This window comes from Bos mutus, chromosome 1 (genome assembly GCF_027580195.1).
Source record: "Bos mutus isolate GX-2022 chromosome 1, NWIPB_WYAK_1.1, whole genome shotgun sequence".
Taxonomy (NCBI): Eukaryota; Metazoa; Chordata; class Mammalia; order Artiodactyla; family Bovidae; genus Bos; species Bos mutus.
Genome location: NC_091617.1, coordinates 119,695,016 through 119,721,644, shown reverse-complemented (window position 1 = coordinate 119,721,644; position 26,629 = coordinate 119,695,016). Strand labels below are relative to the sequence as shown.

Here is a 26,629-nt window from a genome sequence, read left to right as displayed (position 1 = left end):
ATAAAGCAGAGTAGCTTTTTCAAAGCAACTAGTGTGTTTTTCTGAAACACTGCCTGGTTTGAGCTTTTAGGTTGCTGTACTTGATCCTTTTAACAGTTTTACTTCTAATAACAGAGCCTTTATTAGCCACTGGAATCAAGGAGCTCTGTAGTTCTCAAGAGGAAAAGAATAATTCAGTTGATTATCTTCATAATCAATGAAGATGGAAGCTTCAAGTGGGAAATCTCACAATTCCCAGAGTCTAATAGTCACAGTGGAATCAGAATAATTTACTCAGAAGTTTCTGAGTTTGGAAAAATATGATGACTATAAATTCCCTTTATAAAAAATAAGATGAACACATAGTGATATGGAAAAACCATTGTGCTTAAAAAACTATCACCTATATGTCTTGAATTTCAACTTCATACTACCCAAGGCAACCCCCCACCAATTATTCATACAATAATAAATATGAATTCATGCACTGTGATTTATGTATAACGTTTTCTTATCTTATTAAATTGTATGAAGCCATATGTTATGGTTAATTTTTAAAAAGAGAGTACTGATCCTTTAGAGTTCTATGCCAAACTGTTTATGGATGAGGTAATACAATGTCTAGAATTTGCTTCAATAACCTTGGGGGAGGGGTGGTGAGTGAGTGAAAAAAGAATCAAGATTTTTATTGCTGGGTGATCGGAACTTGATGATATTCTCACTACTTCTATAAATATTTTTTTTCTTAATAGTAAAAAAAAAAGCCAGGAAAAAATATCCCACTAAATTATCACTTTAAAAGTGTCAGCAGAGAAGTCAAAAGTTAGGATGAAAATGTTTGGAATTTAAAATTAAAAAGGTCGAGGTTTATTTCCTTCATCTTGGACTACCTATGTGTATACTTGAAAAAGCCAATGAACCTCTTTCAATTTGCATTTTCACACCTATAAAATACTCCCTCTGGTTTAAATAAATCCCAGTATTTTTCCATATACCCCTATATGTTAGATATAAATTCCTAATGTGACTGAAATAGGATCCGGCTGCTCGCCACTCAAAAGTCTATAAAGAGGCCAGGTTGATGGAAAGGAAATTTTGCTTTATTTTGGAAGTTGGCAACCTTGGACGGGGCGGTGGGGGGTGGGGTGGGCGGGGATGCCTATCCAAAGGCCAAATCTCCCTGGTGACAATCAGGGGGCAAGAGCTTTTATAGACAGAGTAAGGGGGCTACATGGCGAAATAGTATAGTCACCTCTGACAGTCATCTTGAAATTGGTCATGCTGTAGTCTGACCTGCATCATCTTGATTGTTTTTAGGTACAGTTAATCTTCAGTTCTAGGGTTGGTTTGTTTCCATTTCTTTGAGGTCAGTTCTCAGAACTGTGACAGCTTATGACATGGCTACAGTCTGGTCATCATGTAGTTAACTTCCCCACCTGGAGTTTTACTATCTGTAAGACAGCTTGCAGGGTATGAATCAGAATATTATCTATGGCCCTTGAGAATGAACTGAAGGTCTTTGACTATGCTTAATGACTAAAGTATTATTTGGTCTCCTTTGACTGTTTTCCTTTGTTTCTGCATCTTCTCACTTCTCTGATTAAACTTACTCTTTGGCTAAAGTTTTTCCACAGACAAAAGGCAGGCTGAGTACATGGGTGGCAAGACCATAGAGTCCTGCTCTGTTTTGCTAACACCTTGCTAGTGAAAATGTTGCTTAATAATTTAAACTTGCAGTTACTTGAATGTTTGCTGTCTGGTTGTTCTGAGATCTCTGGAAAGACATAGTTGTTACTTTCCGTTTGTGCTTGTTTTGTGCACTGATTACAATAGAACCGTTCTCAGTATGTGAGGAAAACAATGATAGCTGTAGATTTTAAAATGAGATTATTGGTAGAGCATAATGCTGGGGCATCCACTTCCCTGGTGGGGGATGGAGACTCTTGAAGTTCAGGGTTAACCCCTGCCTCATTGTTTCTTCCTTTATACCACATCTGCCCGTCAGACTCTCTGGGCCATTCCTGCTGGAGAGAGAATATAGCATCCTCAACTGTAATTCATTGTGGAACTTGGAGCTGAATCATGATTTTCAGACTTGGGTTTTCATAACATATCTCTATTTTTAGATTATGTTGCCCTTCCTAATTTTCTAGCCTTGTTTGGAATATTAGGGACGAGGACAAATAAGCCCTTCAAAGGGCAAGTTTACCCTCCTGACTGATCTTCCCATAGATTGGGATTCTACATGTGTTGGCTGTGCCAGGTTTTCCTGCCTTGAACTCAAATCTCCCCTAGGGTACAAAACAGCCCTAGACCTGAGATTGAGCCCTAGACCAACATTGGAAGCAGTCTAGCCCTTTCCTTTCCGGGGCTAGATCCTGGTCCAGTCATCTCCAGTAGCAGTGGTTATTCTGACCACACTCAAAAATGGTGACTTTTCTCATCACTGTGCTATGCCTGCTATGACAGACTTCTGGTACCAAACCATATTCGAACATGCCAAGCTTTGGATGCCATGCATTGAACTGACTAACCTTCCCTGGTCCAACCTTTATAGTCAAGTTAAACTCTCTCTGGGCCACCATTTCCCAGAGGGTTAGCATCAAAATCATTTGGAGGATGTTTGTAAAAATTCATATTCCTTGCCTTTACTCCAGGTCTAATGAATCAGGATGTCTGGGTTAGGATGCTCATCAGGACTGTGAATTTTTTTAATTTTTTATTTCTTTGGCTGTGCCATGCAGCTTGTGAGATCTTAGTTCCTCCACTAGAGATTGAACCACACCCTTGGCAGTGAAATCATGAAGTCTTAACCACTGGACTGCCAGGGAATTCCCAGGAAAGCGCATTTTATTTAAATGAAGCTTAAAAATCACTAACTAAAGCCATAGACTTTGCCCTTGGATTTGAGTTTTTTTCTGAGCCCAGGTTTTCTTTTCTTTCTCTGATTTCCATTGCTATGATTTTAAATTTGCCAGATTCCTGCACTTGCTAGTATCTTGACTTTAGTAGAAATGTAGAAAAACATAAACAAAACTGGTTCTTGGCATGCAAAAGTGGTTGTCTCAAACATACTACTTGTGTTCCCACCAGTCCCCTTACTGCAATTCACTGTCTTCTTCTTGATCTAGTATTAGAGTAAGAATAAGTACACTATGTTAGTAATAATAATGCACATGAAAGTGCCTTTTATGAAGTTTAAAACACTATATAAGTGCAATGTATTATTTAACAAACAGTTAATGAACTCATAGTCATTTGGGGGCACCGTATAACTTGCCCCCTGAACATAGTACAAAGAAAATGAAGGACATATTTTCTGCCCAAGGGAAGTCTATAATGAGGATAACAGGCACACATAATGTTACATGAAAACGATTGGAAAGCAACATAGCTGATTCATACCCCAAATATTCTCTTTAGTGATGCAAATCTGAGTTCCCTGGATGATACTGGGTAACCTTGTGTTTATGTACCAACATTGTATCTGTTGATGTATCCGTGAATTTAAGTAGTCATCTTTCTCAAATGCCTGGTATTTATCATATCTATATTTTTCTGCTTTTGAAGTGGATGTGAGGTAGTTAGAATATAAGCTCCATGGGGGTGAACATTTTTCTCTGTTTTCTTTACTGATGTGTTCTCACTACACAGATTATGTCAGCTCCATAATGTTTGTTCAATAAATATTTGTTGTCTGATTATCATTATGGTTGACTAAATGAAGTCAATCAGAAAAGATTTCCAAAAGGTGATGCGTGTAAGGGAGATCTCACAGGTGCCCATAGATTGGTAGGAAATGGTTATAGGTGGAGGCTATGGGATTGTAAGGTAAATTGTCTTAGAGGGGTAAATGTCTTCACGATTGACAGCTTTAGTCTGCCTCCTATGGGCTAACCCAGTTACTGATGACTTGAGGTGGTTATAATTGTGATTTTCTGGTTCTGGGGAGGAAACTGCACCCCCCCTTTTAGACCTGAGACTGTTACGAAGTGGAACTTAATTTTGTTTGGGGAAGTAGGCATGGGAAGGTGCTTTTTGGAATTAGAAAATTTTCTTTCTTTAGGAATTCTGTCTGTCTGCCTATAGAAATATATTGAATGGTGAAATACGTGTAGCAAGTCTGACTGGTTGTGGTTTTATTGTAGCAACACCTCCTTTGCAATTTTAGTTTCCAGTCCATATGAGGAAAGAAAGGAAGATTTTCTCTTGGAAACTATAAGTGCAGCTAGTCAAAGTTGAACTAACTACTGACCATGTACTACTTGTACCCAACTGGGATTTTAAATCCATCTGAAATATAATTTGGCAATCTTTTGATGTATATCATATGTGATATTATAATTGTTAAAAAATTACTTGTGCTTATAGCAATTTAGTTTGTTGTTTGAATCCCAATACTGAAGAACAGTAATAGTGTGTATGTGGGCATATATTTTAAAACTGCAGTTTTCAACCTTTCATTCACTCACTTAACAAATATTTATTGACTGCCTCTTAAGAATCAGGCCCTCTTCTAGTTTCTAGAGACAGGTGATGAACCAGTCAAAGTTCCTTGTGGAAATTACACTTCAGTGAGTAGACAGGTGATGATAATAAACATGGAAAGAACACATATAAATAGGAACTTTGGATAGACTTAAGGGCTGTGTTAAACCAAAATAAGGTGACAGGTTAGAGAAGACACTGAGAGATAGAATGTCTAGTGTCATCAGTGGCCTTTCTGAGGAGCCAGTGACTGAGACCCAAATGCTGTACAGGAATTAGCCATGAGAAGAATAAGGGGTGGGAGATTCTGGCTCAGGAAAGAAAGTATAAAGGCCCCGGGGCAGGAACGTCTTGGTGTGTTCATTATACCATCCATTTATCCTCTCCACAAGTATTTGCTCAGTGCCTATTTTGTGCCAGGTACAACATACTCTGAAGTACTAGGGAAATGGTGATGAGCAAAACAGACAAGTTGGGTTCCAGTTCTCACAGAACTATGTTCCAGTGGGAAAGACAAAGCAAAAGCTAACGAGAAAAGTATCGGATGATAGTGAATTAATACTCAGAAAGAATAACATGATAGAAACTTTTTTGGTGGAGCCAGAGAATGCCTTTCTGAGTAGGTGACCTGTATATTAAGAAGGTGCAATGTGAAGTACACATTTGTGTCACCTACTCCCTTTGGATATTTCAAATGACGAACTGGGCCCTAGTAATACAGGCTGAAGATAATGTGTGATTTACTAGTCAACCCAACACTTTTTCTTCCACTGTTGAATGCGTGTAGGAATGCAAGGAACTCCAGCTGTGTGAGTTTATAAAAAAGGGAAATAGTTTGTAAATTTATGTACTTTATTAGTAGTAGCAAATTACATACAACTCTTCTCACCAAGGGCTTGGGATATTTAGGCTCAAAACAGCTGTTTTAATGGATGGGAATGTATGGCAGAATTAAGGAGCTTTTGCTGAATAAATGTTAAATAATAGCTTTACTAGTGATCAAACTTAAATAATGAGGGCATGCAAATTAATGTGAATATGAGCAATCCTGCAAAGGCAAGAATCAGACTTGGTTTTCGCCTTCTTATACTTTTTAAAATTAAAAGCAGTAGATTCAGCATTGAGAACCTTTTTGTGTATTTTATATATTTTTTCAAGTGTTGGAATATTGTCTTAGTTTGTACCATGGAAAATATAGTGGATATTTAAGTTAAGAGTCTAACGTTGTAAGGAATCCAATTCTGTTTAAAGCAGCTCATGATAAACGGTTTTATTGTTAGGAAAGAGCATGAGTAAATGAAACAGAGCTTAGATATGTGGATGGCACTGAAAAGTGGAAGACCAGATGTCTCACTGTCTCTATATGTCTGCACCATCTATTCTGTTCTTCCTTCTCATAAGCTTTCTTTCCTTAATTATGGTTTTTTTGTGTGTCTAAAAATTCACTTTACATATGGTGTTGGTTGATAATAGTCTCAGACTCTACATGGTCTATAGTTTCAGTCTTCACAGTTCTCTGACTGACTTAATCTCTCCACATCTCTATTCCAAATTCCTGGGAGAGATGATCTGATTTTTTTTCCCACCTTTAATTAGATATATACTCTAGTCCAGTCGGCTTCCCTAATGGTTTAGTGGTAAAGAATCTGCCTGCCGATGCAGGAGATGCAGGTTCTATCCTGAAGATCCCCTGGAGGAGGGCATGGCAACCCACTCCAGTGTTCTTGCCTGGAGAACCCTATGGACAGAGGAGCCTGGCAGGCTACAGTACATGGGGTTGTAAAAGAGTCAGATATGACTTATCGACTAAATAATAACAACTGATCCAGTCAGATGTAGCTGGAGTATGGGAACAGCAGATAGGGGCTACATAGTAGTACCTGTGATACATTAGGTAATTATTAAGAAATAATCAATCTCCCATTACATAAGAAGAATTAATGACTGTATCAGACTTAAAAGCTTAAAACAGTCCTTATAAAGTACCATATTTATAGACTTTCCAGCCACACCAATCCTGAGCCCATTTACCAACCCTCCTACCCCACCACTGCTCTCCCTAGAGCTAAACTAGGTTTGGAGATATGCACATATACTCATGGGCTTCTTATGGGGTACAGTGATGAAGAATCCACCTGCCAATGCAGAGGACTCAAGAGATACGGATTTGATCCCTGGGTTGGGAAGGGATCAAATCCCTTCACTCCATTATTCCTGCCTGGAAAATTCCATGGACAGAGGAGCCTGGTGGACCACAGCCCATGGGGTCGCAAGGAGTCAGATGTGATTGAGCACACACATACACACAAGTTGTGCACTGGGGATTTAGCATTTAATGAAATGGATAAAAAAATAAAATGAATAAAAAAATTCTTGCCTGCATGGAGTTTACCTTCTAGGGTATGCAGAGATAAAACTAAATAAGTGTTATATTTGATAAGATCATAATTGCTGTCCCCAAAAAATAAATCCTGAGGATAAGTAGGGAACAATTACAGTGGTCAGAGAAGAACTCCAACTGAGGTGAGCTTTGAGCCAAGACTAGTAAGAGGTCATCTAGAGAAAGGACATTCTAAGCAGAGGGAACATCAAGTGACATGCAGGTTCAAAAAACACGAAGAGGTTCTGTGAGTCTGAAGCAGACTGAATGAGGAGAGAGTGGGAGCGGTCAGGGTGACTGAGAAATACTGGGAGCTGGGGGAAGGAGGTGGGTGACTGATCATTCAGGTTATCACCAACAAGTTAGAGGCCTTTGGCTTTTATTCTCTGTGAAGTAGAAGACACTATAAGGTTTTGGGCAGAGTAACCTGATCTGACATAAAAAAAAATTATTTGGCTGTGCCAGGTCTTAGTGTGGCATGCTGGACATTTTTGCTGCAGCATGAGCTCTTAGTTGCAGCAGGTGGGATCTAGTTCCCTGACCAGGCCGGGCACCCTGCATTGGGAGCACAGAGTCTTAGCCACTGGACCACCAGGGGAATCCCTGATCTGAAACATTTTATGTGGATCATTATGATTTCTGTGTTGAGACCAGACTGAAGGAGACTGGCAGTGGTTGGATGTTAGGAAGCTGTTGCTATGATCCAGGCAAGAGCTCACAGTGACTTTGACAAAGAAGTATGTAGCAGGTAAGTGGTGAGTAGTCAAGGTTGTGGATTGGTTCTGAAGATAGAGCCAACAGAGGTTTCTTATAGATTAGATGTCCACGTGAGAGAGAGAGAAGTCAGAGTTGACAACAAGTTCTTGAACTTGAATAACAGGAATGGAGTTTTCACTAGCTGAGATACAGAAGACTGTGGAAGGAGAAGGTTTTTAGTATGTATGTGTGTGTGTGTGTGTGTGTGGGAAAGTCAGGAATGTGGTTTTGGGAATGTTAAAGATGCCATGGTAAAGAATGCGGGAAATTGGGGTTCAATCCGTGGGTCAGGAAGATCCCCTGGAGAAGGGAATGGCTACCCATGCCAGTATTCTTGCCTTGAAAATTCACAGAGGAGCCTGGCAGGCTGCAGTCCATGGAGTCGCAGAGTCAGACATGACTGAGAACCTAACACTTTCACTTTAGACATTTGGGTGGAGTGGTTGAGCAGGCAGTTGAATTTGAGTGATCAGCATAGTGACAGTATTTACAGCCTTGAGACTGAGTGAGACCACAGAGAAATGAATATAAAGGTACAAAAGAAGAGGTTTAAAGCCCATCTTTGGCACCCCAATATTTAGAAGTCTTCCTGTGGGCTTTCCAGGTGGTGCTAGCGGTAGAGAACCTGCCTGCCAATGCAGGAGACAAAAGAGATGCGGGTTCGATCCCTGGGTTGGGAATATTCCCTGGAGGAGGGCATGGCAACCCACTCCAGTATTCTTGCCTGGAGAATCTCATGGACAGAGGAGTGTAGCAGGCTACAGTCCATAGTGTTGCAGAGTTGGACATGACTGAAGCGACTTAGCACACATGCAAATCCCATCTTTGGCACCCCAATATTTAGGAGTCTTAGAGATATGCAAGAGTTAGCAAAGGAGGCTAAGAAACAATGAGAAAGGACATCCAAGAGAGGGTGGTGTCCAGGAAGCCAGGTGAAGGGAAGAAAGTCTTTCAAGAAGGAAGGAATGATGGGCTGTGTAAAATATTGATTATAGGCCATCAGATAAATGAAGTGATTGTTTGTCTGATTCAGTGAAGTAGAGGCTATTTGATGTAAACTGTTGCGATTGTGGTGGTAGAGATAAACATATCTTTGCAGTGGGTTTGAAGGAGACAAAGGAAGAAAAGAACTGGACACGATGAGTATATAAGATGAATAAAATGGTATTGTTTTCTGCAGATTTTTCTCAGAGCAATATGTGCTAGGGAGTCATACTATTCTTTTTAGATATATATTTATTTATGTATTTATTTATTTGGTTGCCTTGGGTCCTAGTAGTAGCACTTGGGGTCTTTGCTGTATTGCTGTTTTGGTGCGTGGACCCTAGTTTCAGGACCGGGGCTTAGTTTCTTCACCGCATGTGGGCTCTTAGTTCACCAACCGGAGACTGAACCTGCATCCCCTGCATTACAAGGCGGATTCTTAATTGCTGGACCATGAGGGAAGTCCCCATGCTATTCTTTATAGCTTATCTTACTTCTCTTAATCATTCCATAGTTTTCAGTTAGATAAATGACCACAAAGTGTTTAAGATGGTTCTCTAAACAGATGATTCTCCGTTTTAGTAGTAAGAATGTCAGTTATCCCTACCCTCAAACACTAATACAAATGAAATGAAATGTTAAGTGGAAATCCAAAAATCATAGGAAAGGCCAAAGCATTTTGAATAGTCTATATGGAGACACCAGTGGACTGCAGCCTGGCTACAGTGGAAATTTCATAAGGAAACCAGTAGAAAAGAAAGAGTCCTAAACTCATCTTTGACAACTCTCCTTGGATTAGGACCAACACTACACAAGCAAACACAGTTCTCTGAATCCTGAGAGACCCCTTTCAGGCCACAGAGTCTTCTGCCATAATATAATGTTTTCAGAACATGTAAGTTCTCATAATTTGGTTACGAAACCAACTATATAGTTCTCCATTTCCTTTCTTCTAAGTACCAGTGTTGTTTGGGTACCAATCTCCAGGACGAAATCCTTGCCTTCTGATGCTATTCTCTCTACTGTCAAAATAATTCATCCTATTTTGGAATGCTTTCTAGCTAGAAACCTCTTTTAGTTCCAAACTCTTATGAAGACAGAAGCTGTCTCTCCCCAACCTCCCACATTGCACACCTGTTTATGAAACTTGTAATTAATGAAGATCTGCTAACAATCACACACTCAATGATGTTTCAGGCTTGTGGAAAGAAGCAGGGTGGATAACAGTCATTGGGGTGGACCTTCAGTTGTTCATTTTGCCAGTGGGCTGTAGATTGGCTATTGTATTTTTTAGTAAGGGAATTTCTGGAAGCTTTACTTACACCATTCAGGCTATGTGACTTGGGAAATATGAAATGATCTGAACTGTAGAAAAATTAAAGAGGAATTTTCTGAATAGAATTAGTTGGTTGTTGTTATTGTTAGGCCTATTTAAAGAGTAGTAATAGTACATCCCCTACAAATCTTCAGATAATTTCCCATTTAGTATCTGGGTTGGTTGATGTCTATTTTTGATGGTTTATAAAATGACAGCTTCTGCAGCCAACCTCACTTTTCATTGTTCTGAGGATGAGAGCTTGGTCTAGTATGAAGGTTGAAAAGTCAGGTATCTGTAGGAGTCCAAGAAGAAACCAAGCAAAGCAGCCTGGTATTAGAAATCACTGGAAGGAGATGAGGACTGGGGTGGAGCAGGGAGAGAAAGCTCTGCTCGTCAGTTGCCATGTGAGAATGTCTGCCTGCTCTCAATACTCAAGTGTTTGAAGAGAAGCTAGGAATCTGGATTTTAACATGACATCGTTCAGCTTGGAAATGTTGGCAACAAACTCAGTACTTTAAGAAAAGTACTCTGTAACCCAATACATTGCAGGCCAATGCAAACACATCTGCAAGCTGGATCCGACGCCAGGCCATCAGTTTGTGACTTCTGGTCCAGATGGATCAGTGGTGATGGCAATGATTTGAGACTGGTTCTTTCAGACTTAAAAACAACTGGTTGCTAATGATCTAAATGTTCTCAACTACAGGTTGTTCTCTATATTTCCTGTTTTTGCAACAAATCTTAAATCTCAGTAGCCTGATATTTGAAACCTGCTGGTTAAAAGCAGAATGACCATACATCCAGGACTTCCCAGCTTAGCACTGGCTTAGGCATGTACCAGTTATTATGTATTAATATTGTCTCCTTTCATTCCTGACATGTTCCAGTTTGGACAGTAAATTATATAGACACTTTAATTAAGAGTCTCTTTTATGCCTACTCTCCACCCCTTTTTAACTTACTTTTATTATTTATTTATTTATAATAGTGAAGACTTATGTTTAGAATTAGCCAGCTGGACTCAGTTTTAATGATCCCAATTTTGCTGGCAACATCTAAGGCATCATAGTCAGGAGCCAGTTGAACATATGCCTTCTTCTCTCCATCAGGCCTGAGCAGAGTGTTGACTCTAGCCTGTCCATGTCAGAGAACTTCCTCAAAGCCTGTTTAATTTGGTGCTTGTTGGCCTTGGCATTCACAATGAGCAGCAGTGTGCTGCTGTCTTCAATTTTCTTCCTGGCTGACTTCATGGTGAGGGGGAACTTTATGAAGGCGTAGTGGTCAAGCTTGCTTCTCCTAGGGGGCGCTCTTCCAAGAATATTTGGGCTGCCTCCTAAGCTGCAGTGTTTTGGACCTTCAGAAAGTGGATGACCTTTGGATTTTTTTCCTTTCCTTTTTTCTTTCTTTCTTTTCTTTTTTTTTTTTGTGGCTGTAAATGCCTTTCAACACTGCTTTCTTGGCCATCAAAGTCTTTGCTTTGGCTATGACATAGGGAGGGCCTGGGGCTTACTTCTTTGCATTTGGTACCATCTTCATGAAAACAGGTCACTTATTTTTTAAATTTCTTTTTTAAAAAGCTATCATGGGTCATTTGAAATATTTAAGAAACTGATAAACATCTTAAACCTTTATGTAGCCATCATCCAGTTTCAGCAATTATCAGCTAACATCCATACATGTTTTTTCTATATCCTTAGCCACTCCCTGGAGAAGGCAATGGCAACCCACTCCAGTACTCTTGCCTGGAAAATCCCATGGACGGAGGAGCCTGGTGGGCTGCAGTCCATGGGGTCGCTAAGAGTCGGACATGACTGAGCGACTTCATTCTCACTTTTCACTTTCCTGCACTGGAGAAGGAAATGGCAACCCACTCCAGTGCTCTTGCCTGGAGAACGCCAGGGACGGGGGAGCCTTGTGGGCTGACGTCTATAGGGTCGCACAGAGTCGGACACAACTGAAGTGACTTAGCAGCAGCAGCAGCCACTCCCTACCCCATGTAGTCTTTCAAAGGAAATCTCAGATTCCATATTATTTTATCCACAATTTTATGTCTTTTGAGTCAATATTAAATAAGTACCAACTCACCACTGAACACTTACATTTTAACCCATTATGTTTTAATTGTTTTTATTTTCCCTAGTACCTTGAGTTCTTTGTAGCCTCTGTCTTTCCCCTCTGTCTGCCAAAGTCTGTCATTCTGTTCCTGAATCCTAGTGTTAAGAGTTGAATACTTCTTACTGCTGAGGGAGATATCCATTATTTGTGTCTAAAAACAAAGTATCATTAAATTTGTTATTAAGTGTAAAAGATAATATTTTAAATTTTGTTTTTTTAATGCAATTAGTCCATTAATTGCATCCATCTTTTCAAATGTTGATTTGCCCATTAGTTTGCCCCTTGAATGATTTTTGGTGGATTTATGTCATTGCCTTGCCCTGCCAGATTGCAGTTCTCTGAAGACCTCTGTTGTCTATTGTGGACTAATCCTAGGGTCTAATTTCAAGGTTCATTTGATGTTTTGGTGGGAAATGTGTGACTATGTCCTTTGAAAAACTTTGTGAGTTGCTAATGATCGGAGAAGGCAATGGCAACCCACTCCAGGAAAATCCCATGGACAGAGGAGCCTGGTAGGCTGCAGTCCATGGGGTCGCTAAGAGTTGGACATGACTGAGCGATTTCACTTTCACTTTTCACTTTCATGCATTGGAGAAGGAAATGGCAACCCACTCCAGTGTTCTTGCCTGGAGAATCCCAGGGACGGGGGAGCCTGATGGGCTGCCGTCTGTGGGGTCGCACAGAGTCGGACATGACTGAAGCAACTTAGCAGCAGCAGCAATGATCAGAGAGAAGAGGCATGACTGTTAAACTTTGATAAATTTATTAAGGACTCAAGATACTTTATGTGTTAGAATGTTCTTCATAGTTTAAATTTGTTAGATTAATACATATGAATGCACAGCATATAATATATATATATATATGTGTATACACACACACACACACACATACAATTTGGGGGCTTCCCAGGTGGCACTAGTGGTAAAAAACCCACTTGCCCACACAGGAGATGTAAGAGATATGGGTTCAATACCTGGGTCAGGAGGATTCCCTGGAGTAGGGCATGGCAACCCACTCCAGTATTCTTGCCTGGAGAATCTCATGGACAGAGGAGCCAGGTGGGCTACAGTCCATAGGGTCACAAAGAGTTGGGCATGACTGAAGCAACTTAGCAGGTAGGCATATACAATTTGATTATAGAAGTAATTGATTCCTCAAATAAGTTAGTTTTATTAGTTTGCATTCTATCTGGGAAACTTGAATAGAATACAAAGTATTACATTTTTATGCTTTTCTTTTCTTTTTTAAATTTTTTTCATTTCTTTGATTTTTTTTCAATAACTTACATTCAGATTTTCTTTTTGAGTGTTACATTGTTTTATTCTTTTCTTCATATGTTGGTAATCCCTGTCTGCATTCTTTCCCATTTTTTAATCTTCACATAGATCCAACTTCAGTATTTTCAAAGTGCACATATTATGCATGATTTAAAAATGAGAGCTGTGCTGTGCTTAGTTGCTCAGTTGTGTCTGACTCTCATGGACTGTAGCCTGCCAGGCTCCTTTGTCCATGGGATTCTCCGGGGAAGAATACTGGAGTGGGTTGTCATGCCCTCCTCCAGGGGATCTTCCTGACCCAGGGACTGAACCCAGGTCTTCCACATTGCAGGCAGATTCTTTACTGTCTGAGTCACTCAGACTTTATTTATTTCAAACTCAACCAAATGATTAAATGTATTTTTATTTTTAATTTTTTGGCTGCGCCATGCAGCACGGGGATCTTAGTTTCTAACCAGGGATCAAACCTGCGCCCCTGCAGTGGAAGCATGGCATCCTAACCACTGGATCACCAGAAAATTCCATAAATGTATTTTTAAGGAGCATATACCTTCATGTGTGTGCTCAGTTGCTCAGTCATGTCCGACTCTGTGAATCCATGGACTATAGCCCACCAGGCTCCTCTGTCCCTGGAATTTTCTAGGCAAGAATACTGGAGTGGGTAGCCATTCTCTTCTGCAGGAAGCTGACCCAGGATTGAACCCATGTCTCTCGTGTTTCCTGCATTGGCAGGAGGATTCTTTACTACTGAGCCACCTGGGAAGCCCATATACCTTTCATACTACATTGAAAGTGCCTGAAGACCAGAATCTCAATCTTTTATATGTGTATCAGTAAATCAACATAAAGTTGGAATATGGTAGACTCTGTTGACTTAAAATGTAGATAGGAAAAATCATATTTTGTTTCATATACTAGCTGATCATAATATAAAGACATATGTAAGTGTTATGGTCTTATGCACTATACATATTTAGAATATTAGCAAAATTAATGGAATTTTAATAAAGCGTAAAAAAGGTTTAGCCAGAGCTCCACTATTCAATAAATCAAACTTCTTTCATTAATCTATTTTCCTTCCAAATTGCTACTTATTTATAAGGGCAAATAGCTTTTTTAAAAGAAATATTTTTTAAAGTTGAAGATAATTGATTTACAATGTTGCATTAGTTTTTAGTATATAACAAAGTGATATATATATATTTTTTCAGATTCTTTTCCATTAGAGTTTATTACAAGATATTGAATATAGTTCCTGTGCTGTACAGTAGGACCTTGTTGTTTATCTTTTTTTATACAAAGTAGTTTGTATCTGCTAATCCCAAACTCTTAATTTACTCTTCCCCCTCCTTTCCCTTTTAATAACTGCAAGTTTATCTTCTATGTAGGTGAGTCTGTTTCTGTTTTGTAAATAAGTTCATTTGTATCACTTTTTAGATTCCACATAAGAGTGATGTCATATGATATTTCTCTTTCTCTGTCTGATTTACTTCACTTAGTATGATAATCTCTAGGTTCATCCATGTTGTTGCAAATGGCTCATTTCATTCTTTTTGATAACTGAGTACTGGTCCATTGTATATATATATATGGCACAATTTTATTCCCTCATGTATAGATGGATACTTAAGTTGCTTCCATGTCTTGGCTGTTGTAAATAGTGCTGCTGTGAACATTGGAGTGCACTTATCTTTTTGAATTTAAGTTTTCTCCATATATATGTGAGGACAAATTATTGTTACACAGCTATAATTATTGGCATGGATGCTGCTGCTGCTGCTAAGTCGCTTTAGTTGTGTCCGATTCTGTGCAACCCCATAGACGGCAGCCCACCAGGCTCTCTGTCCCTGGGATTCTCCAGGCAAGAATACTGGAGTGGGTTGCCATTTCCTTCTCCAATGCATGCATGCATGCTAAGTCGCTTCAGTTGTGTCTGACTCTGTGTGACCCAATGGACAGTAGCCATCCAGGCTCTTCTCTCCATAGGATTCTCCAGGCAAGAATACTGGAGTGGGTTGCCATATACTTTGTTTTAAAAATCAACTTTATTAAAGTATAAGTCACATATAATAAAATGTACCTATTTTTGGTGTACATTTTGGAAAAGTTTCAAAAAGTTTTGACAAAATTATATACCTATGTAGCCTTATCTACAATCAGCATATAAAAAAGCATTTCATCACTCCATCCCAATCAATCTCTTTATGGTCCTGGATCCAGGCAAACCCTGACATACTTTGTGCCACTGGAGATTAGCTTTGCTTTTTCTAGAGTTTCATACTATTGCAAACATATGATACATATTTTTTTATATATGGCTTCATTTACTCAGCATAATGTTGTTGCTTGTATCAGTACATCAGTAATTCCTTTTTAGTGCTATTCAGTATTCAATTGTATGAATATACAACAACTTATTTCTACATATACTTGTTGATGGACATTTGGGTTGTTTGCAGTTTGGGAATATGAATAAAGCTGCTATGAACATTAAGGTACACATCTTTGTCAGATATATGATTTTATTTTCTTTAAATAAATAATTAAAGAGTGGAATTGTTGGTTGGTACGGTAAATATAGGTTTTATTTTGTATAACTTACAGAATATACCATTTTAGTTTCTCAGCAAAAATAGAATACCATTCCTGGTGAGAAATGGAGCTGCTCTACATCCTCGAGTGGCACGTGCATGCATGCTGAGTTGCTTCAGTCGTGTCTGACTCTTTGTGACCCCGTGTACTGTAGCCCCCCAGGCTCCTCTGTTCACGGGATTCTCTGGACAAGAATACTGCAGTGGATTGCCATGCCCTTCTCCAGGGGATCTTCCCGATCCAGGGATTGGAACCTCCTCTCTTACCTCTACTTGTACTGGCGAGTGGGTTCTTTACCACTAGTGCCACTGGGGAAGTCCCAATGTGACACATAGTTATTTTTATTTTCTCATTTAATGTAATTTTGCAATGCTTTTTGGTCTTCATAGTTAATCTTTATATTTTGATTATATGTACATATATTAAATTGAAAAAATTGTTAAAAGGTAAAAATGCTATGCATTTTCTAGTTACTGATACAACTATCCACTGTCTTACTGTACCTACAAGTTTTCTGGCCAAGACTGGACCTGGGTAAGATTTGGAAACAAGCAAAGGTTTTGCTTTTTCTTCTCTTGGAGTCCATCTCTGCTTCCTGCACCTCTTCATTCCAAGCTGAGTTTTCACTACAAGTCACACCTCTCTCTCTGGTTTTCATCACATTGGGACAAAAGCTTTTATACTTTAGACTCCTGAGTTTGTATTTAATGTGCTAATATCTTTAGTGGTAGAGATTTTCAGTCAAATATGTGGTGGTTTAGTCACTAAGTCATATCCAATACTTGTGACCCTGTTGTCTGTAGCCCGTCAGGCTCCTCCATCCATGGGATTTTTCAGGCAAGGATACTGGAGTGGGCTGTCATTTCCTTCTCCAGGGTATCCTCCAGACCCAGGAATTGAACCTGAGTCTCCTGCCTTGCACGAGGATTCTTTACTGCTGACCTATGAGAGAAGCCTAGTCAAATATATAAATGCTCCTTAATCATGTATTGTTTGAAGACTTACCTCTTCTTCTATAAAGTTAGTTCTGACAGTACATTTGGTCATTTCTAGATTTTTTTCTGATTGTTCCAGGTATCTAAGTCTTATCCTGCAAAGAGTGCATGAGGCATCATGAGTGTGTGCATGTGTATAAACCAACTTGTGTTTTATTGCCCTGGAAAAAGGTATCCTTCTTCAATATCTTCATAATATTCTTGTGTAGGATGAGTTGGGGAGGAGTGTTATACTTTTCAAACTTTTATCAATACTCTAGTCCTTACATATCCTGTTACTTGCCTAGCTGGGTGGATAAAGTGTAAGATTGAAGAGCTACGCTGCCAGAATGAGCTTTCATTCTCCCAGGTGGCTTGAATCAGATACTGCAATCCACAAATACTCAATCACAATTCTTAGTCACAGACTAGGTCACAGCCAAGCTATCAGCCTCAGGGGATGGTCATGTTCAAGTTCAGCTCATTAGTACCAACCCGGGCTAATGTCTTGTTTTTGTTCTCATAATTCTGTTAGGAAAGTGCAGGATTTAGACTGCTTTGAAAAATTTAATCCTGTTTCTCCAAGTTTTTGACTGTGGAACAACAGCTAGAGAGGGATGGGCTTTGGAGTCAAAATGACTCATGTGTATATACTCCTTCTCTCCCTTCTTTTCTTCTTGTTTATTTTCTCATTTGTATATTTATTATTGAAAAAGAGGATAAAAGAGCATGATACAATTTCAAACAAATTTAAGAGTATGTGATGGAAAGTAAGCAATCTCTCTGTCTCAAAGTCTCTAAACTCCTTTCCTGAAGGCAGTCACACTTGGCATTTTCTAATGTGTCCCTCCATAAAATTTCTGTTTATCATCAAGCACATATTTGTATTTAGCCCTTTAATTTAGATTCTGTTAGAAAGCTCAGATGTATCTGGCTTATTTTCACTTGAAATGTGTCTTGAATATTGTTTGAAAACAGTACCTATAGATCAGCCTCATCTTTCTAGAGACCATGTTTGGCTATCTAGTGTTCTATTGTTTTGTACATACATTGATTATTGGTTCAATTACCTATCCCCTATGGAGGGAACTTATTTCCAGTTAAAAAATTCTTTTTGGTTATTAAGGATAATAGCCAAATACTGCAGTGAGTATTCATAGAGATTTATGGGGATAATTATTGGAGACATCCCTGAAGTAGATAGCTATGTCTAACATTTAAGTTTTAATAGTAATTGCCAAATTGTCCTTCAATGAAGTTGCGTCAACATATCTTCCCACTAACAACCTTTGAAAATGCTTGATTTCAGACTATTCACTATCAAACTTTTCCAACTTTGCCTACAGGTTCATTTTTATTCAATAAATCAGAAGTACTCTCTCTTCTTTTTTCCATTCTCCTGCCACCTTTAATTTTCTTATTTTTAATCATGGAATAAGGTCATGTATGGATATGAGAGTTGGACTGTGAAGAAAGCTGAGCACCAAAGAATTGATGCTTTTGAACTGTGGTGTTGGAGAAGACTCTTGAGAGTCCCTTGGACTGCAAGGAGATCCAACCAGTCCATTCTGAAGGAGATCAGCCCTGGGATTTCTTTGGAGGGAATGATGCTAAAGCTGAAACTCCAGTACTTTGGCCACCTGATTCGAAGAGTTGACTCATTGGAAAATACTCTGATGCTGGGAGGGATTGGGGACAACAAGAGACGGGGACAACAGAGGATGAGATGGCTGGATGGCATCACCAACTCGACGGACGTGAGTTTGAGTGAACTCCGGGAGTTGGTGATGGACAGGGAGGCCTGGCGTGCTGTGATTCATGGGGTCTCAAAGAGTTGGACACGACTGAGCGACTGAACTGAAGATGTTGACGGTTATACCTTATTAGAATTAAGCATCAATTCCAGATGTTGACTGTGCAGTCACTCCTCATAAGGAGGAAAGGGGTGTTTCTCTGGGCCTAGATTCAACTTCAATGCTTCAGTCCCTCTTTGCTTTAACTCTGCCCACATGCTGGTATGTGGCAGTGTTAATTGGGACATTCTGCTTTTTGAATCTCAGGTAGAATGTACATCCAACTCATTTACCACAAAATTAAAAAAAAAAGGGCGTGAACGTAGTCATTAGAGTTGTTATGAATAATTTGAGTTAAATGTAAATGCAGAAAGAAAATAGGAAAACTACTATTAAGTACATTTTGCCCTTCTCAATGGAATACAATACAGATTTACAATGTTAATTATTTCCACCATCTATCTATTTAAAAGCTGTGAGATTGAAATATGAATATGTCAGGTAAATAAATACTAATTTACTTTTAAAAATCTGTACTTTATTAAAATATCTTTGGCATATTTTAAAGTTAAGACCTTGCTATGTAGATGTAGAGGTAAAATTCCCATTTATTGTCCACTGAATGTGAGGGAAATTAGATTTGTCAGGAAGCTGATTGATATCTTGAAGTGTTTTGTTTTCAGTGACTGGCACTGCCGAGTTACAACCATCTATCATCTAACAGGTAATTAGTCAGATTTCTCATCATGAGCCTTCAATCCTGCTGTTTTATTATTGAAATACTGCAAACCAGTAGGCAATCTGAATGCAGATAAATTTCTCTGTCATGGTCTTAAGGACAAAGATAACATTTTGTGATTCAGTAGTAGTAAGTTCGAAGAAAAGTCACTGAAATGTAAGTTTGGGTCTTATAAGAAAATAAGCATAATAAAAAATGTAATTTGGTACCTGGCTTGTCCTCCAAACTGACAACTGAGAAAGTAGCTATTTATAAAGCCACCTAATGTTCTAATATGAACTTATTTCATTATAGCATTTTATAAGGAGAACATTGATAGCATAAAAAGTGGAATTAGATAAATAAAGGAGGTTCTGAATAGCTATCATCCATTTTCTAAAATATTTTGAGATGGTAAATAAAAATAATCTGTAATTAATAGTAGCTAATCATATGAATAGTCAAAGCTATGGTTTTTCCAGTAGTCATGTATGGATGTGAGAATTGGACTATAAATAAAGCTGAGTATGGAAGAATTGATGCTTTTGAACTGTGGTATTGGAGAAGGCTCTTGAGAGTCCCTTGGACAACATGGAGAGCCAACCAGTCCATCCTAAAGGAGATCAGTCCTGAGTGTTCATTGGAAGGACTGATGTTGAGGCTGAAACTCCAATACTTTAGCCACCTGATGCGAAGAGCTGACTCATTTGAAAAGACCCTGATGCTGGGAAAGATTGAAGTTGGGAGGAGAAGGGGACAACAGAGGGTGAGGTTGTTGGATGGTATCACCAACTGAATGGACATGAGTTTGGGTAAGCTCTGGGAGTTGGGGATGGAGAGGGAAGCCTGGAGTGCTGCAGTCCATGGGGCTGCAAAGAATTGGACATGACTGAGCGACTGAACTGAACTGAAATCATATGCAAACTTTACTTCTTTTCAAATATTAAAAAAAACCCCTGGAAATCCTAAAGATGAATTACTTGATCACACTTACATGTGTTTTGTGCTAAAATGGCTTGCTCCTGAAAATTGGTGCTGATACTTTTGAGGTTTGTAAATTTCAGGCAATTGATTCACATTATTGGTATCCCAACAAGATTGGTAACTTCATAACAATGAATATTATTTTCTTGACTTCATTCAAAATTTTTTATTATCTTTCAGAAAAATGTATCTCAAAATACTTCAGCTTTCAGAAACTCATAGACACCATAGCCATTGCTTCTTAATGAGATATACATATGTCTCTTCTTTCAAACATTTTATGTGGGAATGAATATATTTACATGCTTTCTTAAACCCTGATTAAATGAAAACTTTACTCCACAAGGTAATGTATATGCAGCACATACACATTAAAATTCACTAGATGAGGAGTATTTTAATTGAATTACATAGTTATGGTTTCTGGTAAATAATAGATTTTACCAGAGAAAATTTTTACATAATTGATTTTAATTTTAAAATACAAATTAAACTCTAGTTCTGTGTGCAGATTAAACACATACTTTACAAACAGTATATAATGTGGGCATTAAACAATTCTCATGCAGTATGTAAACACTGGCCTGGAAGAAGCACAAGCTAGAATCAAGATTGCCGGGAGAAATATCAATAACCTGAGATATGCAGATGACACCACCCTTATGGCAGAAAGTGAAGAGGAACTACAAAGCCTCTTGATGAAGGTGAAAGAGGAGAGTGAAAAAGTTGGCTTAAAGCTCAACATTCAGAAAACGAAGATCATGGCATCTGGTCCCATCACTTCATGGGAAATAGATGGGGAAACAGTGGAAACAGTGTCAGACTTTATTTTTTGTGGCTCCAAAATCACTGCAGATGGTGACTGCAACCATGAAATTAAAAGATGCTTACTCCTTGGAAGGAAAGTTATGACCATCCTAGATAGCATATTGAAAAGTAGAGATATTACTTTGCCAACAAAGGTCCATCTAGTCAAGGCTATGGTTTTTCCAGTGGTCATGTATGGATATGAGAGTTGGACTGTGAAGAAAGCTGAGTGCCAAAGAATTGATGGTTTTGAACTGTGGTGTTGGAGAAGACTCTTGAGAGTCCCTTGGACTGCAAGGAGATCCAACCAGTCCGTCCTAAAGGAGATAAGTCCTGGGTGTTCATTGGAAGGACTGATGCTAAAGCTGAAACTCTAATACTTTGGCCACCTGATTTGAAGAGTTGACTCATTGGAAAAGACTCTGATGCTGGGAGGGATTGGGGGCAGGAGGAGAAGGGGATTACAGAGGATGAGATGGCTGGATGGCATCACCGACTCGATGGATGTGAGTCTGAGTGAACTCTGGGAGTTGGTGATGGACAGGGAGGCCTGGCGTGCTGGGATGCATGGGGTCGCAAAGAGTCGGACACGACTGAACGACTGAACTGAACTGAAATGAATAGCACGTATTATCAAGATGTTTAGACTTGTTTAACATATGGCACTATAATTTTTCCTATATTATCTTTATTAAAATTATTGCAATGTATACCTATCTTTGTATTTCCTTAAATAGCATAAGCTTTGATTCTACATGAATATTTCATAAAAATCTTTTTATATGAAAACAAATACGAATTTATCATAAACCATGATTTCTTTTAGTATCTTCAGTTCAGTTCAGTCGCTCAGTCGTGTCTGAGTCTTTGCGACCCCATGAATTGCAGCACACCAGGCCTCCCCTGTCCATCACCAACTCCCGGAGTTCATCCAAACTCATGTCCATCGAGTAGGTGATGCCATCCAGCCATCTCATCCTCTGTAATCCCCTTCTCCTCCTGCCCCCAATCCCTCCCAGCATCAGAGTCTTTTCCAATGAGTCAACTCTTCAAATCAGGTGGCCAAAGTATTAGAGTTTCAGCTTTAGCATCAGTCCTTCCAATGAACACCCAGGACTTATCTCCTTTAGGACGGACTGGTTGGATCTCCTTGCAGTCCAAGGGACTCTCAAGAGTCTTCTCCAACACCACAGTTCAAAACCATCAATTCTTTGGCACTCAGCTTTCTTCACAGTCCAACTCTCATATCCATACATGACCACTGGAAAAACCATAGCCTTGACTAGATGGACCTTTGTTGGCAAAGTAATATCTCTACTTTTCAATATGCTATCTAGGATGGTCATAACTTTCCTTCCAAGGAGTAAGCATCTTTTAATTTCATGGTTGCAGTCACCATCTGCAGTGATTTTGGAGCCACAAAAAATAAAGTCTGACACTGTTTCCACTGTTTCCCCATCTATTTCCCATGAAGTGATGGGACCAGATGCCATGATCTTCGTTTTCTGAATGTTGAGCTTTAAGCCAACTTTTTCACTCTCCTCTTTCACCTTCATCAAGAGGCTTTGTAGTTCCTCTTCACTTTCTGCCATAAGGGTGGTGTCATCTGCATATCTCAGGTTATTGATATTTCTCCTGGCAATCTCCAGAATTTGGAATAACGTTAAAAAATTGAGAAGTTTAAGGGAGAGACTAGCATCTGATAATACCAATAAGCTAACACATATAGAGTTTATGCTGTGTATCAAGCATTACTCTAAAGGATTTACATTTAAACCTTACAAAATCCTAGGAGGGAGGTAATATTTATTATCCCCAACTCTCAAATAGAAACACTGAAGCAGGAAGGAGAGTAAGTAGCTTGTTTGAGGTCACACAGGTGGTAAATTGGCCAAGTTGTGGTTTGACCCTAGGCTGTCTATTTTTAACCACAGACAGATGAAAATAAGTTGCAGAATAATGTGATTGGCATGGTATACAGGCCTCAGACACAGTTATTTGTTTCTTCATATGAAATACATGAAAATAATTGCAAGGAAAGATCTGGATGTATACATGTCACATAGGAATGAAAGGTTAGGGGTAGCTCAAGGAGACTTTAAATTCATTAGTAGTAATAGTTAACTCCTTTGGGAAATGTGGAACCACTTGGGTTATGCCTCTCAGTTTCTTGGTACCAAAATAGTGTTTATTCCTACTTTCTTTATCAGTCTTGAACCTGAGTAGATTCTTACTTGAAAAGGCTTCTTGGACATAGTTAGAAAAATAATACTTAAGGATATTGATTTAGATCAGACATTTAGGTCAATATGTCCCACACTTGTAATACAATTTTAGTAAAGGAAAATTTCATTAAAACAGTTTGTTATGGATGAGCTTTATCCCATATAAGGTAATGTGGCATCACTTGCTACCTACTCACAAATTTGGATTCGTAACACCTGCCTAAGATATAAAGAATTTTCACAAATTGAGCTTTAGATTTTATTCCAATATGCTCTATTATGCTAGTATTTTAAGTATCTTGTGGAGGGAAATACTAATTCAATCAAAAGATACTGCTTAAAAAACTTGCCCATGCAAATATCCTTGATTATTAATTCATTGAATCATAAATAAAATATAAGTTAAATTAATTTTGACTTTGCATTCAGTTTCATCTTAAGGCCACATTCTGCCCTTTTGCAAACCAGCTGATATCCCTGAAAAAGGTTTGCAGCTGTTTCCATAGCCAGTGCTGTAATGACTCACCTGCTAGAACTGCGCTGTGCTCCTTGTGAAAAGCCCCATGGCAGGATATTGATTTCTTTAAAGGCTATTAACATCCTCAATGATGGGGGTGTAAAGGATAAAGCAGAGGAAGATGGGAAGAAGAAACCTTAGAAATGTTCAGATAAGTCTTCAAAATGGCAGTGCATCGAGAAATTAATCTGCTAGTTATCTGACCTCTGCATCTTTACAGACTACAAACCTGATCTGAACAAATGTTTTGTGCAAAGTTTCTATGAAATTTGACATCTGCTTCGGACTAGGACTACTAGACACTGTTTCTCACTACTGTTTTCCTTCTAGTGAGATTTTTGTAGTAAAATGTCTCATTAATGTCCTCATATTTGGAAAAGGATGTGGTTAGAGCTTGTTTCAGCACATAGACATTATACTGTATGGTTATCATCCCTCATTTCTAAATCGATTAATTAGATAAATATTTATCTAACATGGGCGTACAGCACTATCTTGATGCTGGGTATGCAAAGGTGGGTAAGTCCAGATCCTACCACGAAGGCAATCTGGGCTGAGAGGACAGAAATATAACACTGTTGTTCTTTGGCTGCTAAGTCACGTTTGACTCTTTGTGACCCCATGGACTGTAGCCCTCCAGGCTCCTCTGTCTATGGGATTTCTCAGGCAAGAATACTGGAGTGGATTGCCATTTCCTTCTCCAGGGCATCTGCCTGACTCACCCAGGGATTGAACTCACGTTTCCTGCACTGAAGGTGGATTCTTCACCACTGAGCCACCTGGGAAGCCTGAGACATAACATGTACAACCACATATTAAAATGTGAGAAACACTATCCTAGCATATGAACAAAAAGAAGGAAACTCTCTAAAGGTAGAGATGACGAATTCTCCTTTGAGTGGGGAGCACAGTCAGAAGTTTTCAAAAAGGAAATAACATTTGAGCTAAGCTTTGAGTCCATGAAAGTTTGAAGCATGGGGATGATCAGAGCTGTGTATGAAGTCTATAGACATAGCCATCTGTGTAGGGAAGATGGCTGTGATTAGTGTGTTGAGGAGGGATGAAGTGGTTCAGAATTTGAAGTGTGTAGCAATTGTGATGTTATAGTTAAGAAACCACGTAGAGCTGGATTTGGGCAGTGTAGGGGAAGGAAGACATGAATTGAAGATTTTGGAAGTGCATTTCATGGGACATGGTGAGCAGTTAATGGTGGTGGTTGAAGAAGGACAGAAGATGAAGAAGGAAGAATCAAGAGTCAGTCTCAGGAACCTAGTATAGATTACCAGCAGATATATTCAAGGGAGAGATTATAGGTTCAGTTCTGTGCATATAGAGTTTGGGTTTTCAGTAGATTATTCAAATGGAAATGTCATGCAGGATGTTCAGAACATGGCTCTGGAGCTCAGGAAGGAGCAGCCAGTTCTGGAATTGTTTATATTACGACTCATCAGTGTACAGGTGATGTTCCTCAGAAAGTAGCTCTTTTTGAGTCCTTCTCTAAGCCTTATTTCCTCAGGCTTCATTCAGTAAATATCTTCTCGTAGGTAGAGAAGGAATAATAATAGTACCTGTACTATGAGTTTTTGATGACACAGTGTATAAAGCATCATGCCTGAAACCTAGTAAGTGCTTAATCCATGTTAGTGATTATTGTGGTGGTTAGTTTTATTTGCTTAGTAGCAGGGACAGTAGAAAGCTGGGGGTGCTGAATGTAATGCAGTCCTACAAGACATGTAGAGAGGATGGGCATAGGGAAATGGGAACATACATAAGGGGGATAGTTTTTTTTGAGATGGGTAAAATGATATATCCATAAGTTAATGTAGACAAGGGGAGATATTAAACATACAAAAGAGAGATGGAGAAAATCTTGGAGCTAGAATCAGGCAGTTTAGTGGACATGTTCCTAGACGCTCACCTGGGGTCTAGTATTTATGGTTGGGGCTTGAAGGTTTAGAAACAGTTTCAGTGGGAAATGAGTTTCCCAGGTGGTACTAGTGGTAAAGAACCTGCCTGCTAATGCAGGAGATGTAAGAGACATGGATTCCATCCCTGTGTTGGGAAGATCCCCTGGAGGTGGAAATGGCAACTCATTCCAGTATTCTTATTTGAAAATCCCATGGACAGAGGAGCCTGGCAGGCTACAGTCCATGGGTCACAAAGAGTTGGACATGACGTAACAGCTAAACAAGAACAAAATTTCTAGTTTGAAGGAATACCTCCAACAGCTCAAAAGAAACCTAAGTGGTAATTTTTGAGGTTTCTCAGGTGATGCTAGTGGTAAAGGACCCGCCTGCCAATCCTGGGGACCTAAGAGAATTGGATTTGAATCCTGGGTCAGGAAGATCCCCTGGAGGTGGAAGTGGCAACCCACTCAGAGGAACCTGGTGGGCTACAGTCCATAGGATCACAAAGAGTTGGACAAGACTGAAGTCACATAGCACATCAGTGGGAAATGAGAATAAAGGCTGTCTTCTTTTGTTGATTAGTCTTCAAGGACTTACTGATTTTGCAGAACCTAGGTTTTCTTCTCCATTAATTAATACCTTGGTTCCTCCAAATTTACTGCAGATGGTGACTGCAGCCATGAAATTAAAATATGCTTGTTCCTCAGAGGGAAAGTTATGACCAACCTAGACAGCATATTAAAAAGCAAAGACATTGCTTTGCCAACAAAGGTCCTTCTAGTCAAGGCTATGGTTTTTCCAGTAGTCATATA

At 39.1% G+C, this 26,629-nt stretch overlaps 1 long non-coding RNA gene and 1 pseudogene across 1 annotated transcript in view; one reads left to right on the top strand and one right to left on the bottom strand.

The window, feature by feature from the left end:
* LOC138988644 (uncharacterized) overlaps positions 1-26,629 on the top strand; it is a 326,541-nt gene that overhangs the window by 9,889 nt on the left and 290,023 nt on the right. The gene's annotated exons all lie outside the window — the stretch shown is intronic.
* On the bottom strand, positions 10,472-11,441 carry LOC106700999 (large ribosomal subunit protein uL23-like; annotated as a pseudogene).